Genomic DNA, 26691 nt, shown 5'->3' on the forward strand with positions numbered 1-26691 from the left:
TTAGTCATGGAGAACTTTATGCACTGTATTTAGTCAGAAAGTAATAACAAACTCATCGGAATTTCCACGATAGTAATTGAGGCTTTTTTTTCTTTCGACCGCAGACTCCAAGACGATGCTCATATTTGCTCTCCTTGTTGCACTCTGTTGTTTCTGGATGTGCAAGTCAACAGTGAATATATGAGCTCAGGAAGTAACATCAAGGCCCAGCATCCTCCCAAGCTATGTTTTTGAAAAGTTCTACTGGAACGGTGATTTCTTCATTTATTGCACTAACTTTTGTTTAACGATTTCTTGTTTACACGTTTGTAAGGCTTCATCATTTCATTTTCAGGAAGATGGACAAATGGGACATTATAAGTCTGCCAGCTGCCAGTGCCAATCCATAAGTAGCTCAACGGTCACCATATATAATGACAACAGGATTTATTGAGCTATGTGTAGCACCAAGAAATGTTGCAAGTTTATGAAACAGACAAATGTGAGCCCTATCAGGAAGGCAGGAGTACACAATATTGCATCATACCGAGCGGGAAGGCTGAAATTTGTCGCGCAAGTTTAATCGCTTTAAGGCCGTTTTATGACAACTGCATGAGTAACACATGAGTTGAGTAACATAAGTTGAGTCTCAAACCGTTTCTTTTCTAGTCATTACAATTATGATAACATGAAAGGAAACGAGTAGTAAGCTTGTACCTGGTGAAGCACAAACTCTCTCATCTGCTCTGAGCAAATCAGCTAGGCGGGCATACCACCAAGTATCAAATGCTCCCTCACAACGATAATTTGTTAGAAACAAATTCAAAGAATTTCAAAACGATCAAAAGTGCTCAATTCAATTTTGAGAAAGTGACCCTTGATGGTGACTGAATATCCTGCTGTCACTCTTACATGATTCACGAACATTTAGTATTGAATAAGAACTTAGCAAATCCAGCACAGTAAGATAAGGGATGCTAGAAGCGACAAGCCCACACTACTCGCCTGCTTTCAATTTCACAAACATGGCAAATCATAAAAACCATTATTCTTGCTTTTCCAACAGCAGATGACAAATCTGAGCACAGTGCGTTCCCCAAAATGTTTTAAATAGTAACTTATACAATAGTAAGTTCTGCTTACCATTCAGCAAAGCAACCGCAGGCGAGCAAGAGAAGCTTCAGTCTGGCAACTTTTCGCCGTCTCTGTCCTCCCAAATGTGTTTTCTTGGTGAAACGTTGGCGCCAGGCTGAAGCGTCACTTGCTTCTCTTTGTTATTCAAATGAAGTCTTCATCTCCTTGCAACCTTTTTTGTCGATTCAATACAAAAATCGAGATGTTTTTTCAACATAAAACCGTAAATTACATTTTCCAACGACCTGCGAGAAATAATTAGGCTTGCTTATATGTTTATTTAGTGTCCGGTTTTTCACACCCTCTTTGCAGAAGTCATTGTAAGCACTGTTGGTTCCGTAAAGTTCCTTGCTTTCCTTCACTGCTGCGTGTGAACACTATATGTGAGCAGACATATCAAGATCAGACAATAAATCTGCTGAAACATTTAGCAAAACGTTTCTTGTTTGTTTTTTCTGCAATACCTGCCTCTCGCTAATGTGTTTGGAAAATAATGAGACATTGCCGCTCGAGCTTATGTCTCTGACACTATATCTTTTCCGAGCTCATTTTATGTTTCTTTCTTTAATCTACCTGAGATGGTCGAATGGAGACTATATACGCATAGTGTGAAACACTACAGTTCGAGGGTAGGCCAGCCTAAATATATTTGTCTGGTGCTTCGTTTTTTCTGCTCCAAGTGGCAAGCCGAACACTATGTTAAATCTTTGCTCAATTTCAGCTTCCCATTCCAATGAATAGATGGCTGTCTGTGTTTCTCTATATTGCAAACTCAGTGACTGACAGCATTAAGCCCGCCTGACATGTCCGAAAATTATGGACATCTACAGCTTCATTCACCGCTGACAATAAGCAACGTAAGCTTACTTGTTTGAAGTGATTTTTTTGCCACTTGAGGCCACCCGATCCCCCGTCGACATAATAAACATAACTGGGGTGCTATAACGTAAAGGTATTCGCAACTTTTCTATTCCAGTTCTGCAATCGGCCTTCCGCGATGGGTCAAAAACTTGTTCCACCCCCCACCCCCCCCTTCACCTGCGTCCCGAAAACCGCGATATTTTGCCGTCTGATATGACGTGTACGCACTGCTTCTGAATGATTGGACCGAACTAAAGAAAAATACTCATTTCTGATTGGACGCCTCTTTGCCATAGGGCTCTATGCCATTGGTCAAAAATTTTCCGGCTGCACCCACTGCACCGGCCTGTCACGCAACGTCACAAAACCGCGAAAACTGAGCGCGTCAAAGTGGCGTGTAGGCGTTAAAGATGCTATAATAGGGTGAAAAAAAAATTGATTTTTTTATGAATAGTGCCAGGCTGCCCCGTTCTGAATGGAATAAATGATGGCTGCTGTTTATCGCTCACACACTGGCTACTCGCGCCTGCCGTAGAGCATAGGTTTATTTGCCTATAACGAAAGTTTTAGCGTATGCGTGTAATGTTTTCAAACTCCTTCGGTACGTTTGCAACCTCGCTCTTCCAACCCTTCTTTGCTGAGTATCCGTTTTAGCGGGACTCTTAACCTTCTGTTGCATGCCGCCTCGATTTCCGACCAGCCACCACAAGCTAAGTAAGGGAAAGCAGATCAGTAGCAGATGCCAACACCACCCTCATTTCATTTCATTTCATTTATTTGTTGTTTGAGACATACAGCTGTCTCAGGGGCTGCAGCAAAAGGCAATATTCTTGCCTGACAAAGGCTGCAGCACCCAAAGCATGTTGACACTCTGAAGCAAACAACAGCATAACAAGTGTTACAATTTTCAAAATATGATAACATATAAAAAACGATTAACAATTCGAATCTCGATCAGAACATGTTAAAAAGGAAAACAAAACAGTAACATTGTAGTACATAAGGAAGTTATACAATAAAGCAGCGAAGAAAATACGTTTTAACAGATTTCTTGAACCTCAAGCTTGATTTCGTGGTTTGTAATTGTTCCAGAATTGTGGGATTATTGTTAAGTAAGGTTGATATTTGAAAGTGTAATGCCTGTTTCCCGTAGTTCGTGCGAGTAAGCGGTATAGAGATTGGGTCATGTCTGAGATTATACGGAGTTTCTTTAGTGGCGAAGGTCTGAATAAACTGTATGTGATCAGCCTGACGGAGACGGAACGCCTCGAGCGATAGCTTATGTAAAAATAGGTGGTCTATATGGAGTATGCCAAGCTTATCAAAAAACGGTTTAGTGTGTGCAAGAACAGGTAGGTTACAAACTGCCCTTACGGCTCTTTTTTGCAGCCTATATAGTGACATAAGGTTAGTTTTGGTAGTAGTTCCCCAGACCAGAAGAGAATAGTGTAGACGAGAGTGTATTAGTGTGTAATATAGCTGTTTCTTTAAATTCGTTGGAATAAGATGCTTTAACATGTTAATCATTCCCGTCGCTCTACGAATGTCAGCTCTGAGGGTCTCCACATGAATGGACCAATACAGGTTTTCGTTAGACCATACGCCTAAAAATTTTACGCACTTCGTATTTTCTATAATGCGCCCCCCAAAATTTAACTCGTAGTGACCCATCAGCTGCTTTCCTTTTGGTCTAAATATGACGTACTTTGTTTTTTCGCAGTTCAGTTGTATTCTATTTGAATTTAGCCAACAGTTGAGGTTCCCCATCCATCTATTGGCAACGTTAAATGCTTCTTGAATGTTATGATCAGAGAAGAAAACGCTGGTGTCGTCTGCATACAAAGTTATGCACGGTGTGTTTGGGATGTTAACAATATCATTGATATAGATAAGAAACAAAGTTGGGCCTTGGATTGAGCCCTGAGGAACACCGCAGTATAAATCAAGATGTTGGGACTTAGAATCTTTTAGGCTAACAAACTGTTTAGGGGAGCTGAGATAGCTCTTAATTAAAGTATATGCTACACCTCTTATGCCATACCAGGGTAACTTTCGAAGCAAAATATCTTGATTAATAGAGTCAAAAGCCTTTCGGAAATCCAAAAACACTCCAATAGTGTAAGTCTGTTTTTCAAAGTTCTTAATTAAGTGGTCTTTCGCATGCAAAAGCGCTTGCTCAGTAGACTTTTGTTTCTGAAACCCGAATTGTGCTGGTACTATTGCTTTGTTTTTTGTCAAGTGCCCAACTATTCTTTTATTTGAAATGCATTCAGGGATTTTAGAAAAGATAGGAAGAACTGAGATGGGTCTGAAATTATTGAGGTTATCTAACGCACCCCCCTTATGCAGTGCCACTACTCTCGCAATTTTCATGAGCACGGGAAATTCACCAGTCGATAAGACGAGGTTGCAGATATGCGAAAGCGGGTGACATATTACTTGCGCTACACTCTTTATAGGCTTTGTACTTATTTCGTCCGCTCCGCATGCGCAGTTATTCTTTAGTGTAGATATGACGTCTGCTATTTCTGCTGGGCTTGTTGGGTACAGGAATATAGTGGGCATATCAGAACATCTTTTGTATGCTTCACATCGGCCCACAGGAGCATCGCTACACTGTGCAGCAGAAACCTGGAAATGAGAGTTAAACTTGTTGGCTAGGCATTCCCCAGATAATGTTATCCCGTCGATAACTATTGACTGAGGACAGTTCGTTTTGTTGCCCGTCAATAATTCTCGAAATGTTCTCCAAAGCAGTGAGGGATTGTTTGCAGCTGCGATGAACTTATTCTGATAGTACTCGCGTTTAGCCTTCTTCATTTAGAGTTTGTTTTATTTCGAAGCTGCTTGTAGGTTTTCAGGACGTGTGGATCTTTCGATTTAATGAATCTTTCAAATAACTTTTTGCCGCGTTCAATTTCTTTATATAGTTCGTAGGAGACCCAAGGCTTTCTAATTTTTCGGTGCGTTTTGCGCATTTCTAGTGGGAAACAAGTGTCGTAAATTTCTTTAAAGAGTGCTATAAGCTTACTGTAAGCCTGGTCAACATTTTTTTCTCTCTCTATTACACTCCAATCGGTGTTAGTTACAAGCTCCTGGAACTTCGTAATGTTATTGTCAGTTATTTTTCTACTTGCTCTCGCTTGTTTCCCATTCTGCGAAACACTACGATGGTTAGAGCGTGGTATAATGCAAAAGATTGGTAAGTGGTCACTGATGCCGCTAGATATTATGCCTGAGACCATTTCGTCACTTAAATGGTTCGTTATACACAAGTCTAACAGTGTACTTGTTTCGACATTAATTCTTGTTGGTGCTTCGATTAAATTCCGACAGCCATAAGAGTGAATAACATCAAGTAGATCATATTTAATAGAGTTCTCATGAAGGAGGTCAATATTAAAGTCACCAGTGAGTAACACGGGCACTTTCAAAAATAAGCTGTGCTCCAGGATCCTTTCAACAACTTGCAAAAAAATATTCACACTACCTGCAGGCGGACGGTACAGGACAGCAAGAAGCAGGCCATCACACTCAACCACAAGTGATGCGCAATCATCGTTAACCATACTGTACTCTGTTAACTCGTTGTACAATACGTCATTGCGAAAATAGATTGCAACGCCACCACCTCTTCGTTTACATCGCGAAATAGACACACAGCTTTAACCTTCAAGTTCGGGAATAAAATCATTAGAACTGTACCAGGTTTCAGTAAAAGCCAAGACATTGAAACTATAGTGCAGAGGGTCAAGAAGCATGTTAACTTCGTCAAATTTGTTCCTGAGGCTTCTAGCATTCATGTGAAAAACTGAGAAGCATTGCTTGTTATGAACATAGTTGCCCACATCTACTCGGAACGTTGCTTGACTATAGTATTGGTTGTCTCTTTGGCTAAGTAGTTCTGCCATTTTATATCAGTGTTACTGACATTGTCAGCTTCTATTCTATCTTGGACAAGTCGTCTTATGATTGAATTCTAATTGCGCGTTCCCCATGACGTTTCCTGACGAACAGCTTTCCTTCCTTTATCCATGTAAACATGTAATCCTTTTCAGTTGCCTTTGCTTTCATTAGCCAAAATAGTCGCTTGTTCGTAGCTGTAAGGTTCTCACGCAAACGCACGTTTGATTTCTTCTCCCTCAAGACAGCTCTCTTTCTGAGCCATTCTTCCTTAGTAGTTCGAGACTGAAACCTCAGTAGTATTGGCTGTGTCTTTACTTGTTTCGCTGGAAGTCTATGAACAGCATCAAGTTCCCTTGTAGTTACAGGCTGCAGACCAAGTTCACTAGCAAGGATGTTAACCTTGCTGAGCAAGTCCTCATTCTCGGTGAACCTTATGCCGTGTATTTCCATATTGTGTCGTCGTCCATACTGCTCAAGTTGGTTAAGGTCATTTCTGAGTTTTTTCGTTTCTTCACAGTCCCCTGACGCTTCAATGGCGGCAACTCTTTTCTCTAACGTGCAAATTTTGTTTTCCTGAGCTGTCACCTTATCCAGTAGCGCATCATACCTCTCGGAAACAAGTGTCACCAAGGACTCGATGCCATCCACAGTGGCCTTCAGATCCAGTAACAACTCTACATTTTTCTTTATTACGTTTACTTCTAGCAGCTTATGATTTATGGCAGCTAGCTCATTGAACACATCAGTGATAGAGCGTGCATCTGCTGAGCTGTCAGGATCAATCGTTGCTTTAGGTTTGCAGGCTTCACAGTTCCACTTTTTTTTCCTTTTTCGAGTCATGGTTATTTCGTCCTCCACCGAACAACTTTCTAAGTGATACCTGCAACCACAACTGACGCATAAAATGGAAGGTGCATCGTCGAGAAAGGTTAGGCTACATGAAGCACACTGAGCAGCAGTATTGGCCATTGCAGAAAATTTGTACACATGCAACAAGAACACTCGCGGCAGCAGCAGCAGGCGGCAATATCAAGTAGCGGCGGAGGAGGCCCAAGTTGTGGTGTATACTGACCTGTGTTTACAGAAAGAATTCCCCGGTTAGAACCGTAGCCACAGGACTAGCGCCACGCCGCTGCTGCCGCAGAGTGCAAATGCAGTCGGTCTTCAGTCGACGTGGCTTCATATACTGGTTCCCGAGAGGCAGCTGCTCCGCGGACAGGCGATGCACTTCACAGCAGGTACGTACGGCGCACCAGTAGATAGTCCCGCCCAACCGCAGGCACCGCGAAGGCAGTCAAGGCACGTGGCAGTGATGCAATTCAGCTTGCAGAAGGAAAAAAAAACTGTACGCCTGGCAGAGATGCGCAGACGTAGGGACCTGTGTTTACAGAAAGAATTCCCCGGTTAGAACCGTAGCCACAGGACTAGCGCCACGCCGCTGCTGCCGCAGAGTGCAAATGCAGTCGGTCTTCAGTCGACGTGGCTTCATATACTGGTTCCCGAGAGGCAGCTGCTCCGCGGACAGGCGATGCACTTCACAGCAGGTACGTCCGGCGCACCAGTAGATAGTCCCGCCCAACCGCAGGCACCGCGAAGGCAGTCAAGGCACGTGGCAGTGATGCAATTCAGCTTGCAGAAGGAAAAAAAAAACTGTACGCCTGGCAGAGATGCGCAGACGTAGGGACCTGTGTTTACAGAAAGAATTCCCCGGTTAGAACCGTAGCCACAGGACTAGCGCCACGCCGCTGCTGCCGCAGAGTGCAAATGCAGTCGGTCTTCAGTCGACGTGGCTTCATATACTGGTTCCCGAGAGGCAGCTGCTCCGCGGACAGGCGATGCACTTCACAGCAGGTACGTACGGCGCACCAGTAGATAGTCCCGCCCAACCGCAGGCACCGCGAAGGCAGTCAAGGCACGTGGCAGTGATGCAATTCAGCTTGCAGAAGGAAAAAAAAACTGTACGCCTGGCAGAGATGCGCAGACGTAGGGACCTGTGTTTACAGAAAGAATTCCCCGGTTAGAACCGTAGCCACAGGACTAGCGCCACGCCGCTGCTGCCGCAGAGTGCAAATGCAGTCGGTCTTCAGTCGACGTGGCTTCATATACTGGTTCCCGAGAGGCAGCTGCTCCGCGGACAGGCGATGCACTTCACAGCAGGTACGTCCGGCGCACCAGTAGATAGACCCGCCCAACCGCAGGCACCGCGAAGGCAGTCAAGGCACGTGGCAGTGATGCAATTCAGCTTGCAGAAGGAAAAAAAACTGTACGCCTGGCAGAGATGCGCAGACGTAGGAACCTGTGTTTACAGAAAGAATTCCCCGGTTAGAACCGTAGCCACAGGACTAGCGCCACGCCGCTGCTGCCGCAGAGTGCAAATGCAGTCGGTCTTCAGTCGACGTGGCTTCATATACTGGTTCCCGAGAGGCAGCTGCTCCGCGGACAGGCGATGCACTTCACAGCAGCTACGTACGGCGCACCAGTAGATAGTCCCGCCCAACCGCAGGCACCGCGAAGGCAGTCAAGGCACGTGGCAGTGATGCAATTCAGCTTGCAGAAGGAAAAAAAAAACTGTACGCCTGGCAGAGATGCGCAGACGTAGGGACCTGTGTTTACAGAAAGAATTCCCCGGTTAGAACCGTAGCCACAGGACTAGCGCCACGCCGCTGCTGCCGCAGAGTGCAAATGCAGTCGGTCTTCAGTCGACGTGGCTTCATATACTGGTTCCCGAGAGGCAGCTGCTCCGCGGACAGGCGATACACTTCACAGCAGCTACGTACGGCGCACCAGCAGATAGTCCCGCCCAACCGCAGGCACCGCGAAGGCAGTCAAGGCACGTGGCAGTGATGCAATTCAGCTTGCAGAAGGAAAAAAAAACTGTACGCCTGGCAGAGATGCGCAGACGTAGGGACCTGTGTTTACAGAAAGAATTCCCCGGTTAGAACCGTAGCCACAGGACTAGCGCCACGCCGCTGCTGCCGCAGAGTGCAAATGCCGGTTATCATCCGGTTATCCATTTTTAGCGCGCTGGCTCGGCCCCATTGAAACCCTCTCCACCTCAGCTTGCTCTTCACCACCGGGTTGCCATTTACAAACGAAAAACCGCTCAATGTAGGTAACGTTATTCATTTCTAAAGAAAAGTGACCTTTAAAAACTAAGAGAGCGTCTGATTGCGGTGCCCAGTCAAGCAACGATGCAGGTCGCCACTCAATGCTTGCGTCGGCCGTTACACATATTTGACGTCAGGGTGTTGTAATAAAAACATATTGGAGTAGATTTACATTATAGGGCCCCTGTGCACACGTATACGGCCCCAACAGCGCTACCAAAACGCCGAAAACAAGCAAGCGGTAAGCGCGACCAGCCGCTACCACAGTGGCTATGCTGCTCACTAAGTAAGGATGCTTGTATTAGTTTTGATTAGGACAGCACCATCTCTGAGTCGTATACTTTAGGTCTCAATGCCACCGTTACCTTAACTTCCATTGCACTGTGGAAGGTGCAGTTTTCCTTCTTTATTAAAGGTATAAGGACAGAGGTTAGGTTCACTACAACAATGTGTGAGTCAGCGAGCTAAAGGCCAGAAAACTACTCGAAACGTTTGCAGTAGCCGAAGACGCTCTTCTTCCAAATCTCCTTCTGACCTCGCAGTACGAGGCACGGCATACCCGCGCTGGAGCGCACAGTATATCAACGGCGGTCGAAGAGGATGGCTGCCCCCTGTTTCGAAGAACACCAGCTGGGCAGCTATGCCCGAGAAACAACCTTTGATACTGGCGATCGGGTATATCCGCCGTACCCGCGGTTGTAGAATCGTTGAAAGCGGATAATGATGACACGGTCACTAAGTAGGCTACTTGGACTTTGTCTATCGCCATGACTTGGCGACTTCTTAACATCCGTTGACGCCAGTGGTAAGTTTTTTCTGTCCACTTTAGTACCTTGAAAGGGCCGTCCTAGGGCGGTCCATGAGATGGTTGGATGCCTTTGCCCCATATAAAAACGTGGCTTTCTGCAGGTATGTCTTTTCTGACAAAAATATTACTTGATGATGCAACCCTGTTAGGGTAAGAACGCAATCGTGCAAACAGAAGGCGAAGCTACTGAATATGACCGTCCGGGTCGGGCGTGGCAACAGTGGCTGGAGCGAAAAATTCATCGAGCACCCGCAAACTTTTGCCGTTGACCAACTCCTCTGCTATGCAGCTGAGGTCTTTCTTGAAAGAGGAGTGCACACCTAGCAGGACCAGATAAAGGTTTTCAGTCTAAGAAGACTGAGCCTGGCGGGCCATCAAGGCGGCTTCAAATTGACCGTGGTGACATTGAAAATGAGTTCATTTGCCGATGTGTGATAAGTGGTAGTATGTATATGGCGGACGGCAAGCAGGCACGTGAGTTTCTGGAAGAGACCACATTCGAACTGTCGGCCGCGATCAGTCTAACAACGCTGGGGCGTCCGAAGCGCGAGGTCCAGCCACTGACAAACACGGAAGTCACCGTAAGTGCCCTTACGTTGATGAGAGGAAAGGCTTCAGGCCAGCGGGTATAACGGTTTACACAAGTAAACATGTAGCGAGAACCTCGCAATGGTGGCATTACGCCAGTGATGTCGATGAGGATTTGATCCTACCGGGCGTCAGGTGAAAGAAAGGAATGAATTGGCAACTTCGTTTGTCATGTCGTCTTCGAGCCTGCATATATAAGGCATTCGCGAACCCAGTGCCGCACGTCAGAGTTCACACTCGGCCGCACAAAGAGGGATGCAATGGGGCGCTGGAAGGCACGAATTCAGGGATGACTTGCGCTGTGTAGCTTGTCAAATACTTGATTGGGTAGTCGGAATGGTACGAATGGGCGTGTTCGACCCCTTGAGAAGTGGCAAGTGATAGTGCCAGCATAAAATCGAAAAGACACATCGGACAGCGCTAAGGGCCGGAGATACCGAAGTTGAACTTCTGAAAGCTGCGCCGTGGCAATTTGTTCGATGTGTGGTCTTGGATATGCGTCGATGCGGGAGAAGCCATCCACGGCTGCGGTGACTGGGTGTTCAAGGCATCGTATGTTCACGATGAACGCGAAGATGAAACTGAGGTGCTGCATCTCTCGTGCGGTTTAAGTGTTGTGATTATCGTGAAAAGCCAACGTCAAAGGCTTGTGATCCGTAAGGGCGTGAAAACTTGTTTCATCCAGCAGTTGTTGGAAATGTCGAATGCCCATGTATACCGAAAGAAGTGACGACCGAAAGTGCTGTAGCGCGTTTCTTCAGGCTTCAGCGTCTGGGAGAAAACTCCAGTGGGCACCAGGAGTTGCGCTGGAACTGTTGTAAAACGGCGCCGATAGCAGAACTACATAAATGGGTCATAGGATGTATTGGTGCAATATGTAGAGGATGTACCAGCAGGGTGGCATCTGCGGATACATATTTTACAATTTGGAAGGACTCTTCGGTGTCAGACTTCCAAGCTAGTTGAGCGGATGGCACTTTAATGCTATAGAGAAGCTTGCTCACGGTATAATAATTCTGGAGATGTTAGTAAGAAAACGGAGGTGGAAGTTGAGCAGCCCAAGGAACTCACGGAGCATTCGCAATGACGTTGGGCATGGAAACTCGCGCCAGGCTTGAACTTTCTTTTCCCGAGGTCAGATTTTTTTGCGTGTCATGGATATCCAAGGAACCGAATGTCGTGGATATCCAAGACACATCTTGCGGGGTTTATGAGAGGGCCGTGTTCCTGGAGTAGAGAAAATAGCAGGTGCAAATGGTTGCTAAGCTACTCGGGGAAAATTCTAGCCACCGGGAGGTCATTGAGGTATGCAAAGGCTAAGGGGAGTGCCCATTCGGATGTATTCGAAAATCCTGAATGTTGATTCAATTGCGACCTTCGAGATGACCAAAGGCTCAACAGGAATTTGATGGTAGGTATTCCCTAAATCTATATCGATGAATATTACCGTTATAGCTAGGTTGGCTGGAAAGTCATGAATGTGAAGGAGTTGATAGCGATTAGGGACGGTCCGCGCGTTGAGCGCAGTATAGCCGCCGCACGGGAGCCAATAACCAGGTTCACGCTTTGGTAACATGTGGAGAACTGAAGATCAACTGCTCGCTATAGGACGGATGATACTCAGTTGCAGCCTGTGGTCAAATTTTCTCCTTGAGATGGCAAGGAGGCCACCAGCGTAACACTAGGGTCGGCAAACAATGGGGAGTCTGTGGTGGCAACATGGTGCGTGAGGTTGTGACATAGTGGCAGGTTTCTTGATGGCTGGGCAGTCTAACCGAATTCAGGCGAACGCAGATGATGGAAGCTGGAGTATGGATGGATGGACGCAACTTCACTGAAAATCCGGCGAAGTTTAACGATTCTGGTTCAGACAGTCCAGAGGGGAATTCGAGGCCTTGCCTCATTGCCGCCTGTAGGGCCCGCTTGACTGCTCACTCTTGTCCCTTGAGGTTGGAGTTGCGCATAGCCGCGGCCCACTTCGACGCAAGAGCCTTCGGAGCTACAGCCATTTTAGCTGTTATAACAGGACACTATCACAACATGTGTGAGAGCGTCGCTTTAGTTGCCTGACAAAACTTGGAAAGAGCCCTCCAATATTGCACGGGGAAAATGGGCCGCAGTCGCACCAGATTGGGGATGGTGTTTGTCTGCAGTTGTTTTCAGTTTGGGATGAGGCTGGGGCAATATCCGCCTGCCTAACTGGTAGTGCTTGGTGATGTATCTTAGCGTTCTCGCGTGTTTCGCACCAGTATGTTTGAACTGGAAGAGGGGGTATTCGATTCTGCGCGCCGGGTCAGTTCTCTCGCAGAGGGGGGTGCTACCTTGTTCAAGTTCTGGGGTACCACTCTCGCGGGTGATGTCATAAGCGTGAGAATGCCTTGTATAGGCATCTTAGCTACCGTGTCCATGAGGCGCCGATCGCAGAGGTGAAGGCTAAGATTGAAGGAGGTCAGAAAATCCGCACCCATTGTGGCCATGCACACGTCTGCAACAATAAACGACCATGGGAAGGTGCGTCGGAGACCCAAGTCGATGGTAAGAGAGCGCTGACCATACGTGTTGAAAGAATAGTTATTGGCTGGTTGAAGGGGCGCGGTTTCTTTGGGCACGCTGCCAGTCTAGTCGAGGTGCAGGACGGAAGCTGACCTCTGCACCTGAGCCCACGAAGTCCTGCGATCCTGTCAGTGACGTAGAAGAGGCGGCCTGTCATATAGTAAGAGTCACCGCCCGCCATCAGTGACTCTGTGCCATGTTCACCGCCAGCTGCAAGGGCAACGGCAATGACGTGAGTTGGCAGCGAACTTGTTGTGATACCACTAATATGCGCCGTAATGAGGGTGATAACGTGAGCTGGGCCGAGACAGGAACCTGGAACGCGGTGGTAGCGCGATCACCGCCGTATAATAATGGTCTCAGCGAATTCGCCAACCATTTGTCGAATGCGACACTGCTGATCTTCGAGGTGCAACAGCGGAATGGCAGTTATTGCCATAGTAGCTCTTGCTGAATAGTCAGGGATGCGGTCGGCCAGCTCGGCAAGATAATTGGACTAAATGTCTTCTGTTGTGTAGCCAAGGCAACTCCCAAAGTCTGAGGCAGGCGCTGTAGGAACAGTTCACGCGGCAGGGGGTCGTTTGCGTTCAGCCTAGGAGCCCGCGGAGGAGCCCGCGAATACCCAGGTGCCCGAACCCGACGAGGAGCCCGCGAATACAACGTAACAGTTCCGACGGTCGCGGAGCTTCTCTTGCTTGAGAAGCGGCTGGAGGCGCCTGCGCACAGACACAGATATGCGTTACAGCACCATCGTTTTGAAGTGCTCTTAGAGGGTTGTGTCGTGGGGTGTGTGCACAACCTCTTCGAATTCCTCAGCTGCCACTGTAGGAAGTGCCAAGTCACATTGGAACTTACTTGCGCTCTGCGAGGCAAGGCACCGAAGGTCGAAGGTTGCCTTCACCTGAGTGAGCCAAGCTGCAGGAATTTGTGGCCAAAAGGGCGGTGGGTGGATGTGCACGTGGCGAGGCCTTCTGCTCTGGTCATCGTTCTCTTGTTCGTGGACTCATCCATGACGTCTTGCTCGCCGTAAAATAACATCCGGCTCACCAGGTTATAGGATCCAAGGTGAAGTCCACTACAACAACGTACGAGTCAGCGGGGGAAAGGCCTGAGAACAGTTCGTAACAATTTTCGGACGGAAGATCGGGCCAAAGCTCTTTTCCTTGTTCTCTTCTTCTGACCTCGCAGCACGAGGCGCAAGACAAATGCACCAGAACACGCTAAAAATAAAAGGCGGCCAAGGGAAGATGACAATTGCAGCTATAACAGGTACTCTGGGACTCAGTCTTAAGCAGACTTCAGCGCAAGCTCGAGTGCGTGTCGTTCTACGTCAGGAAGTTTGTACACGTGACCACTTAAACGCGAGGTAGCTAAATATTTGTCACTCTCTACATAGATTGTCTCACGTCTACGCCGGTGCCTCTCCATGGTGGTCAAGCTCCGGACCGCCAGGCCCATGCTACCTCCAGAGTCCTGGGTGCACTGTCTTTAACAAGTGGTGCCAGCTGTGGGATCCGGTAGCCACTGGTTGTCTGTGTGATACGCAGCAGTGCGTCGGGATGGTCTACCCAAAATTCTTGACTGCGAGGTTTCGTGAGTGTGACGATATTCTCTTCTGAGTTTTATCATTCATTTTATGAGTCTAGGTAACAAAGCCGCTAAAAGCTATTGTTGCCTCCTGCTGTGTGAGAGCGTCAAGGCAGTAGTGCGACCAGTTGAGAATGCGCCACTAAACTGAGCCATGAACTTGAAGTAGTTGCGTAAACTGCAGTTCTTGGCGCTTGCGAAGTAGTTGTGCCTGAATACGTCCGACACACTCAATGAACCAGAGCTTATCGGGGCTATTCTCGCCTCGGAGGCCGATGATGTAGCGCTTTCGGAATGTCTTGACGCTAGCGGTGCTATGACCAGCAATAGAGGCGAAAGGCATTGTGGCATTCCGGAATTATGCTGGCATTTCCATGGACACCTTCCTCGAACTTCTATCCTCCTATCTCAATGCAACTGTCAGTTGTGTTGGAGAACAGCACTACATTCAGAGAAACGGAGTCTGCATCGGCTCGCGAGTCGCACCGTACTTCTGGCCTTTTCCTCGCAGCAGCGGGCAGACTAATTCAGGATGCCTTAAGCGACCACCACGTTAGCCACGGATGCCTTAAGCGACCACCACGACAAGCTAGAGCTTAACAAATGTAGGGCAGGTGTCCTGACCACTTTGCATGACGCATGTCTCGACTTAAACTTCACCTTTGAATTGCCAGAAAGAAAAATAATTAGGTTCCTTGATTTGGTCAGCACCTTCGAAAAGCAGCACACATGCTGGAATACGAAACACGCTCATGCAACCGTTTCCTGCCATACGTTTCCGACAATTCCAAGAATGCAAAACGAGCCATCGTGACAACGGTACTACAGGCTGCCCTAAAGAAGTTGTGTCATCACGTAATGGAAGAGAGCTTCATGCACTGTATACCAGGCTCAACAACGCTGGCCATCCCAATGGCCTGCTTACAGCGGTCACTGAAGGGTTGCTAACGAAGACGAGACTCTTCAACAGCAAATGTCAAGAGGAAGTAAACATTCTACAGAAACGGAAGAAGGTTGCCGTTGTGCCTTATGTAGAATTAAGTGTTAACCACAAGCTGAAGGAGATAGCCCGAAGGAAGACATCATGGCTGTATACTCAGCACAATACAAGGCGTATTCAATGTGCGCGCGAGTCATTAATGGCCAGAAAAATAAGCAATGCACAATAACCCAGAAGAAGAAGCACACTAACTGTAAAACAGGAGTGATATATGATATGCCCTTATCATGTGGCCGACGATATATAAGACAACCAGGCAGGAGTATCAGTGATAGGACAAGACAGTATGCCGCATCTTTGGAAGGAATATCCACTGGGCATCTCGCTTTTCATTATCGCCAGCGCCATTGAACCGTTCAATTTCACGAGATGAAAGTTTTAAGAAAAAGTAAAGACAAGCTGACGCGCGAAATTTTAGAACTCATGGCCATTCCCAGAAGCGGTAAATCTTGCATCAGTACACCATCAATAGTACTAACAGAAAAATGAAGTAACTGCTTGCTCAAAAAAGACATTTCAATTTAAGGAGTCCCGTAATGAGGATGACACGAAAAAAGTATTGGCTGTGTTGTGCTATGAAAAGTGTAGCAAATGGATAATAAACATTTCGTGGCTAGTCCAGCGGGTTTTGTCGTCTCTTCCTGTCCGTGTCAGAACGTTCTGCTGAAAACCAATTGTGCTATGTCTAGCAGACACAAGCTGGTGGGACAAGCCCCTACGGCTACGACCACCAGTGCAATTCGTGTGAACAGTGAATGCCTTCCCCTCCTCATCGGGATCTCTCTTCTCTGGCGCGGCAGTCTTTTGCGACTTTCCTGCGTGCTGAAAAATTTTTTTCACTCTGCCAAAGCCATACCGAGGGTCCGGAGCTTGAATTGCGCCGTGCCGGCCGCAACCGTTGACAGACTCCTAGAAGGCCGCAACGCCGAAAACGCGTTAGCCTTTGTGTGTGCATTTTCGCCTCCATCCTGATGACGGCGTAGGTTCGCCAGTGCTGTCTCCCTTCAGCGAGCGGGACAGCTGAGCTTCATGTATCCCTCATTCTTCTGCAAGGTGAGGGAAATGCTGACGGTGCCTGTGTGTGCATGGGTGGTTGTCAGCGCCTTTCCCGCGTCTGTGCCTGTGGCATTTGCAGAAACCGTTGAACTGGCTTCCGTGTACTGAGCCGGCAGCTAAGAGCATGGACAATATTCGCTCTCTCCTCCTCCTGGGACAGGGCGTTGCCAAATAAAGGACGCTGCCGCTCCACCAACGCTGGAACTTCCAAGCCGAAGCCTTCAACCATCTCGGCCCATGCCGGACAATCCTGCCCAGCCTTCTTGAACCATGCCTGACGATCGAGCTCAGCAAGTTGCAATCACGGCACCAACTGTCATCTGTCCTGGCGTGCAGCATCATGGGTATCCTGTTATTTTTGCGGCTACCGGTGATCAGGACGTCGAGGACTGGCTCGCCTCGTATAATCCGTCCAATGTGACGAAGGCGGTTTTGGAGCGGTCAACCTCTGCCATAGGGACTTGCGAATATCCAGACCGAAAATCCAAAGAGGTAAAGAACTCGGCACCTTGCAAACAGTCAAGAGCATCATCTATGCGCGGTAGGGGATATACGTCCTTGCGCGTAATTTTCTTAAGGCGCCTGTAATCTACGCGGAAGCGAATAGAACTATCTTTCTTTTTTACGAGGACGATTGGCGACGCCAACGGGATATGGGACGGTTGAATCACGCGACGCCGAAGCATATCCCTCACTTGTTCGTCGATCACACGGCGTTCAGAAGCTGAGACATGGTAAGGACGCTGCCGGAGTGGGGCGTGCGTACCGGCGTCGATGCTGTGTGATACTCTGGTGGTGCAGCCGAGGTAATGTTGATGCCAGTCGAAGGAGGCGGTAAATTCGCGTAGCAAGCTGATAAGTTGCGCGCGTTGTGTGGTTGTCAGATCACCGGAGATTGACGGGTGGAAGCACTCCAACGCCGGTCGATTGGCACTGTCGAGGGCGGCGAGCGACGTCGAATGTGCGTCCTCAGGAGCAACGAAGAGCATTGAAGCATCCACAGTTTGCAAGCGACCGAGGCACTCTCCGCGATGCAATGTAATCGGCCGATAAGACACATTGCAAACACACATGACACTACGGCCAGCACTGAGCGAGATGACGGCAAAGGGCAACGGAAGGGAACGGCGACAAACGAAGTCACATGGCGTGAATAGCACTGTTGTCACGTGCTGATGCGCAAGATACGGAGACGACGGTGGCTGACCGAGAAGGGATATCAGTAACTTCAGTCACAAGCGTTTTTGTAGGGGTCACAGGATCTTCGTCCATGGCTGCATCGGCAAGGAAAGGTAACTCCACCTCGGCGGGGGCACAGTCAATGATGGCATTGTTTGACGGAAGGAAATCCCAGCCTAGGATAATATCTTGAGAGCAGCATGGCAGCACAATGAATAAAATGACATTAAGCGACTCCTCGATGAAAACATCTGCAGTGCAGGCTCCCAATGGTTCGACAGGTTGTGCGCCCGCTGTACTCAAAAACACTCCGGAAAGTGACGTCGTTACTTTTCCTATTCGTCGGCAAAGTCTTGCGCGTAACACCGAAATTGCTGCGCCCCTATTGACCAGTGGGAATGATTGAATCCCTTCGACGTATACCTCAATGATGTTGTAGGGGTTAATTCGAGGCCTATAGCAAATCGAAGGGGACGTTGTTCTCGCCTCGGGAACGGCGACACTTAGTTGCCCTGAGGTAGAGGGCTTGGCCGGCGTCTTGTCGGTGACATGGAGCGGCAGCGTGGGGATGAGGCACGACGAGCATGGTTGAGAACAGAGGTTTAATCCGGCGGCACACGAGATTATAGCTGTCGAGGGGCGTAAGTGCTCATGGGTCGGCGGTTATCATAAATGTACAGCATACGGCGTCGACAAAAACGGGCAACGTGTCCCGTAATACCACAATGGTAACACATTGGACGGTTGTCCGCGATGCACCAAGGATTTCGCTGACGTGGTAGCTGTAGTGCAGGCGGTGAGAAGGGAACCGGGGGCGGTCGCGCAACAATTTGGAGAGGTACACGTGAAGCGAAGGGCGGCCTTGCAGCGACGTCAGCGTACGTCAGGAGCGCCGCGACGGTAGGCGGTTGAATAAGAGCTGGCAAGCACTTGGCGACTTGCTCCTTGATGACGCTCTTTAACCCCGGTGTCCATGGAGAGTATGCTTGCGCGTTTGTAAAGCGCACCAGGGAAAGCTGCTGAGCAGCTTCTTTTCGTGTGAATTTCTTTATCTGGAGCATTAGAGGCGACTCGTCTTCATCTAGCGTGAGGTCTGAGACAGCGGTGAGTTCTGAGAACAGATATCGTATGACTACTCGCTGCCTTAGAAGTTCTTCGTAACTCTGACACTGCGCATGATAGACACTGTGGTTGGGTTTCGGGCGACCAACATTTGAAAGTGGTCGTCCTCAATTCCTTTGAGGATCTTCCTCATCAACCAATGAATCTCTATTTCGGACATAAATACAAAGTTGTAGGCATGTCCACGAGGCGTGGAAAAAGGAAACACGTACGTTTTCTTACAAGGCCTTCGCGTCGGGAGTACACATCAGGCAGCATTCGCAGTAAATCAAATTCAGTGTGCAGTCATATAATACCAAACAAGTAGAACAAAACAAATATAATACATAGGGAACAGAAGGAAACGTACGCTTGACATCGATTATAATGAACTGAACATACAAAGAGTAACAAGTCAAACAAGGTAGTGCAGTACGATTGTGTCACTATATAGATATGAATATAAAGGGATGAACGCACTACATATATGCACTACATACAACGATGAATTTCATTACCTGTTACAGATAAGCCAAGCACCAAATAAAATCATGTAAAATCGGGTATTTTTAACAATAGTAGTTTTATTTTCCTTTTGTAATACCAAATAGTTTTACTGCTGAGGGCGTGAGCAATTATAGAAGGATCTCTATTACAAAGGGATATTATTTGATTATGTATTGTTTGGGTACCATAGTTGGTCCGGTGTCTATGTCCACCTAATATATTCATACGTAAATTATATAAACTGCATCCCGCTTTAAATATTTTTCAACAAGAAGTATGAAGGTATTTTTGATTTGACACTGACTTAATATTCCTAGGCAAGAACTGTAAAGGTCGGCGTAAAGTAATATATTTAGAATCTAGTATATGCAGCGGTCTGGTACAGATATTTAAGAACATATTAAACGCAAAGCTCTTTTTTGAAGTGCAAAGAGCCGGTCCGAGTAAGTCTTGTTGCCTAATCCCCAAACTAAATTACAGTACCTAAGATGCCAATGAACTGGCGAATCGTGTCGGCTTCTGGCATCGTTGCATCGACTCTGTTGCACAGATTAACGACGTCTTCGATGTAGCTGGTGAAATTCTCACCTTGTTGCTGGGTGCGTCCACGCAGGCGTTCTTGGGCCTGGACTTTGCGGACAGCAGGACGACAAAAGACTTCGGTGAAGTTGGTCTTGAACGCCGACCATGTCGTGATGTCAGATTCGTGGTTACGATACCACAAATGTGCAAAGTTGCTCAAGTAGAAAATTACGTTGTTGAGCTTTGCCGTATCGTCCCGGCGGTTGTGCGCGCTGACTCTGTCGTACGAGGCGAGCCAGTCCTCGACGTCCTGATCACTGGTACCCGAAAAAATAGCAGGATCCCACTGACACTGCACGCCAGGACAGGTGACAGTTGGTACCGTGACTGCAGCTTATTGAGCTGGATCGTCAGGCAGGGTTGGAGAAGGCTAGGCAGGATCGTCCGGCATGGGCCAAGATGGTTGAAGAGTTCGGCTTCGAAGTTACAGCGTTGATAGAGTCGTACCCAGCACTCTCCACCAAATCTCAAGGTTTTTATTGACAGAGTACGCAATAAGTGAGCGGTCGAACTCGGTGCGGTAGTCAAAACCCTGCGAGCAGTCAGAACCGGCCCCGAGCGTAAAGCGCTGGCGATGCGCCGGACTGACCAGCACTTCTTCGTCATATTTCACACGCTGGAGATGAGCCGGGCTAACCGGCGCTACACCATCGCTAAAAAGTGTCCCACCATGCACAAAAGTGCTTTCGCGCACTGATCGGTCCACTTCTCTGTGAATGTCAATGACTAAAATTCATTGCCTTAGGTAGCGTCCAATTTTCTCTACTGCAAGCACTGCCCTTTCAGTTGCATACCCCTGTCTCTCAAGCTCTGGCGTGGTGCACTAAGTGATTTGCACTTGCTTTCAAACCTTGCGCAGGTCGGTGGCCTCTTTTGCTATTTTATTTGCTTCGCGATCCCTGTCCCTCGTCCGTGCACTACGTCAATCACTCCGCCCATTGTCACCAGTAGGTGTCTCCTCCATTGTATCCAGCGAGTGTTGCTTGGATTTCGCTATCACTTCTTTAATCGGTTTCCCCGGTAGCGCGCTAATCTCAACTTGCTCGTATTTCACCTAACCTCTCTATTATCACAGGTTCTACTTTTCGCCTGTTTGAATTCCCATCATCGAGAACCCAACAACTTCACTGCTCCTCGCTAGCGACAGCTGCCCCGGGGCCGCGATGCCCCTCCCCGATGTTTCATCCTTACCCATCGCTTTGTGGTCTGCGGCCGGACGTCAGTGGTAGCCCCTTTGTGACCATGCCTAACGCGTCCATCACTGCTTTGCGGCCTGGTGGTTTCGGCTTCCTTACCCGCTCTCGCTTCTAAGCCAGCCCCATGCGCCGTGGTCGCAACGAAGAGTTCACCTTGCTTTGCAGAATGATGGCCCTCAGGGTCGTCCATATGATGGGTAGCGTGTCCTCTACCACCTTCCTCTGCTTATGCTCGCTTTTGAGTTCATTTTCTACCTTTGCAATGCACTTAGCTAGGTTACGTTTCTCCTGCTCTAACCGGTTTAGTGGCGACCTTACCACACACATGCAACAGATAAAACAGCCCCGTTTGCTTCGCGTACTTACTCAAACCGCGTTTCTTCCAAAGCGTAGGAACACTCGCACTCAGAACAACGCACGTGTGGTTCCCTCCTAGTACAAGGCGGAGTACAACAGTAACTCTACTTGTAGGGAAAATACATTTATTCGTTAACTAAAAAGACCAAGAAACTGAAAGGCATGAAAATGAATATACATAGATTGCTCGGCTAACCCAAATCTTTTAACAAACAAATGACCTAAAAATTAAAGAAAAAGCTTATCACTCTGGCGCGCGGCTTCTGCTGCGCTGAGCAGGCATTTCCCCACTCGGCACGTCTGTTTTCCTCAGCGCCACTCTCTCGAGTCTGCACACGCTCTCAGACGAGAAGCATGGCGCGCCGGCCCTCATGAACGCTGATAGCTGCTGCCTCACTTGCCGTACATTCAATGACACGTACTCAGTGACCCAAGTTCATCATCATCATCAGCCTGGTTACGCCCACTGCAGGGCAAAGGCCTCTCCCATACTTCTCCAACAACCCCGGTCATGTACTAATTGTGGCAATGCCGTCCCTGCAAACTTCTTAATCTCATCCGCCCACCTAACTTTCTGCCGCCCCCTGCTACGCTTCCCTTCCCTTGGGATCCAGTCCGTAACCCTTAATGACCATCGGTTATCTTCCCTCCTCATTACATGTCCTGCCCATGCCCATTTCTTTTTCTTGATTTCAACTAAGATGTCATTAACTCGCGTTTGTTCCCTCACCCAATCTGCTCTTTTCCTATCCCTTAACGTTACACCTATCATTCTTCTTTCCATAGCTCGTTGTGTCGTCCTCAATTTGAGTAGAACCCTTTTAGTAAGCCTCCAGGTTTCTGCCCCGTAGGTGAGTACTGGTAAGACACAGCTATTATATACTTTTCTCTTGAGGGATAATGGCAACCTGCTGTTCATGATTTGGGAATGCCTGCCAAACGCACCCCAGCCCATTCTTATTCTTCTGATTATTTCCGTCTCATGATCCGGATCCGCCGTCACTACCTGCCCTAAGTAGATGTATTCCCTTACGACTTCCAGTGCCTCGCTGCCTATTGTAAATTGCTGTTCTCTCCCGAGACTGCTAAGCATTACTTTAGTTTTCTGCAGATTAATTTTTAGACCCACTCTTCTGCTTTGCCTCTCCAGGTCAGTGAGCATGCATTGGACCCAAGTTGGCGAGATGTAAATTTAGGAACGGAACATATCCAGAGCATTACTTGCGCGGCTCTCTGTAGCGCTTCCGGGACAGGCGTTAATTTAAAGCGGCACATACCCAGTACATGTGTGGTGCAGATAACGAATATGTCGGGTAGGATTCCTCGAGGATCCCTATTTAGATGGGTTCGATTCCTCTCACCATCTAATAAATTTCAGTAATCTTTTCGTCATTGTAGAGAGGTAATTCGGAGTGGTACGTACCTAGGTTCCCAAGTTGGTGTCAAAGACGTTCATTGGAGACTGGTACACACCTACTGGCAGATACCCACTGGCCCAGTTGGCATCAAAGTGAATCATTGAAGAGAAGCAACGACAGAGTGTTTCATTCGCAGTGCTCCAAGTCCTCGTCAAACAGCTTGTTCGAACAGAGGCGCGTACCCAGCAGCGTATCTACAATGACTCATGTCGGCGTTAAAAAGGTTATAGTTTTAGAGTGGCACATATGTAAACATTGGCACATATTCACTGACCGAAGTCCTCCGACAGTTGCTTTCCAACCCTGTTACCTCAGCACAGCGCTCGGATGCTCACTTATCAACCACGGACTACCTAGTGACCCTGGAATGCAGGAAACTAGTTTGATACAAACATATATATATATATATATATATATACATACGCAGCACCTGGAAAGTGCGTGAATTATCCAAAGAATGGCAACGCATTAAAAATTGTCGCAGGACCCATCGCACGAAGACTGTTGACGGTAATGTATTAGCATTGAATCATTATAGCGGCATAACGTATTGCCACCGTCGACACAAGTTACGTATGAGACGCGTACTGCAGCGCGACTATTCTTTCGTGTCTCTAAGAACAATAGGCGCCATCTAGCGCCACCGATGCGAATCCTGCACGTGGCTCCTGAAATCCTGCCGTGCCTATGCTTGCTAACACTGAGAAAGGCATCATGCGGCAACTGTGCCCACCTTTTACACTTCATTCTGGACAAGCAGCGCCATCTGATGGACATGCCTAATAGTTCGCGCGTGACCTCCGAGATTAGAAGCGTTGTACGTCCGTTCCTGCGAACGTTGAGAATTGTTCCCTCGCTTGCCGAATACTCAGTGGCACATGCTCAGTGACCGAAGCTGCCGAGTGGTTCACAGAAAATCGACACATACCCATTGCATTCCTGGCGCTTATGGCTCAAGCATTGTCGTGAAAGGAGTTCTTTAAAAGGAGGCGCATAGAAGGAGGCGCACATACCCAGTACTCCATGTCGGCATGAAAGAGCCTAGTTGAAGAGCGGCATGTATGTACGCATTGCCACACACCCAGAGACCAAAGAGGGTCCGGTGGTTGAATTCAAACCCTGTTACCTCAGCCCAGCCCATTCGACCTCTAACTTACCAGTTGCCCAGGTAGGTGGAAAACTATTGTGTACAAACTTACGAACGTACACATAAATTTAAATAGATAGCTCTTGAATGCGGGCGAAATAGGACAAGAATACTAATGCATCAGTAGGCTGGAAATAATGATGAGTATAATAATATTGCTACGGAACAGCCGCCACAGTGTGGCTGCACTGAGGAGGAAGAAGAAGACGACGTGGTCCGGCTTGATATAGCACCGCCATTTTGGCCTTCCGTTATCTTCCCTGTAAATAAATTGTATATAGCTTTGGGCTTCAGTTACACGTAACATTATTTTGGTGGAAGTGGACGTTCCCCGTACCCGTCATTGAGCTGCGCAGCGGTCGCAACGGCGACAGTGCAACTTCGGCGCCTGCTGGCGGCACTTCATCTACACAACCGTCTCCGCCTGCAACCCCGACCTACGTCACCGTTTCCCCCCCCCCCTCAGTATCCTGGTGTTTTCGACGGAGTCGGCAGTCCTGATGTTGACGACTGGCTCCGCTTATACGAACGTGCCAGCACCAGACACAGGTGGGATCAAACTATTATGCTTGCGAACTTTCTTTTCTACCTCGACGAAGCTCCACTTGCATGGTTCCAGACTCACGAAGAGGAGATCTCGAGCTGGGATCTCTTCAAAGAGAAGCTCCGCGACATTTTTGGCAATCCGTTCGGTCGCCAAGTCAATGCCAAGAAAACCCTTGCCACACGTGTGCAGACGTCGACCGAGTCCTACGTGTCGTACATTCTTGACGTCTTGGCCCTTTGTGCCAAGGCTGACCCGACCATGTCTGAGGATGATAAGGTTAATCACGTCCTTAAAGGCATTGCTGACGACGCCTTCAATTAACTTGTGTTTACGAACGTCACCAGCATCGATACAATCCTCAAGCAGTGCCGTCGTCTCGAGGATGCTAAAAGCCGCCGGGTATCCCAGCACATCACATGACTTCCCAACACAGCTGCTACGTCATCCTGTGACGACCTCTTCCACAAGCCATCGCCATGTGACAACTTGACCCGCATCATTAGTCGTGAGGCCGAAGCGGCACAACCGGTGGCCCCTTCATTCCTGTCACCTGATCATTCTCCGGTGACAATCTCCTTGATCCAGGCCGTCGTCCGTCAAGAGTTATCCAACGTCGGCCTGCAATCCATTCATCCCGTACGCTCGGAACCTCTCTCTGCACGCACGTCCCCACCGCGCTCTTTTTACTCCTCTTATGGACAGCGCAACCCCTCCGAATGGCGAACCGTGGACAACAAGCCGATCTGTTTTAACTGCCGACGCATTGGACATGGCGCTCGCCACTGCCGCAGCCACTGAACTTCTCCGGCGCGCTATACTGATTACCACCCTCGCCCCTCTAGCGCATCCTTTTCCTTCGCCCCTCCTATGCCCGCTCCATCATCTGACCCTGCGACGCCTTTGACACGACCCCGCTACTCCCGCTCGCCTTCTCCCTCCCGTCGTCAATCTCGTACGCCCCCGTTACGCCGTGCTCTTTCTCCGACCTACTCGCTGCACCCCCGACCGGAAAACTAGACAGCGCAGCTTCTGGAGGTGAAGCTGCAATGACGATATTGACACGAAATCCTCGCTTGACCTTACCCACGAACAAGGAATCTTTTGGACGTTCTCGTCTACAATGTTCGTGTGTGCGCGTTGATTGACACCGAGGCGCATGTGTCGATCATGGGTGCTGCTCTTCGCCGTCGGCTATATAAAGTTCTGACGCCCACCCCGAATCGAGTTGTACAAGTCGCCGACGGAGGGACTGTCGCTATTGTTGGCATGTGCATCGTTATGGAGCATTGCCCTCATGAACTCATTCTCGGTCTTGATTTCCTTGCCAATCATTCTGCCCTCATTGACTGTTCGGGCGGCTCACTTCGTCTTGACTTGCCCCTTCTGGCCGACCCTGTGGACCCGCCTCCAAGCCGTTTGAACTGCATGAATTTTATTCGCCTACCGCCTCACTCTGTGACACACGTCGACTTGTCCTCACCAGCAGTACCTGACGGTAATTACGTGGTCGCACAAATTCCGGCAGTTATACTTACACATGGTGTTACCGTGCCGCACACTGTGCTGACATTTACTGGCAACCGCACCTGCCTTCCCCTTGTCAATTTGTCCCTTGTCAGTTCTGCCTCAGGGGATTTCATTGGCTATGCTTGCAGGATGATGAGGTCGAGCCATTCAGAGTGGAAGATCATCACAGCTTAGCCCATACCGTGACGTGATTCCACGGTACGGACGTTGACATTGAGAAGATTGTTTCCTCTGACCTTACACCTGCTCAAACTGAAGCTCTTTGCCGCGTTCTTGAAGGCTATCGCGACATTTTTGACTTTCACAATCGACCCTTAGGTCAAACGTCCGTCGTGACCCATCGCATAAACACTGGCGATGCGAACCCTATTCACCGACGTCCATATCGTGTTTCTGCGTCCGAACGAGCCGTTATCCAACAGGAAGTCAGAAAGATGCTTGCAAAGGACATTATCGAGCCTTCCTGTAGTCCCTGGGCTTCTCCCATCGTACTTGTCAAAAAGAAGGATGGAACGTGGCGTTTTCGTGTAGATTATTGCCACCTGAACAAA

Source organism: Dermacentor variabilis, chromosome 9, assembly GCF_050947875.1.
Source record: "Dermacentor variabilis isolate Ectoservices chromosome 9, ASM5094787v1, whole genome shotgun sequence".
In the NCBI taxonomy this organism is placed as follows: Eukaryota; Metazoa; Arthropoda; class Arachnida; order Ixodida; family Ixodidae; genus Dermacentor; species Dermacentor variabilis.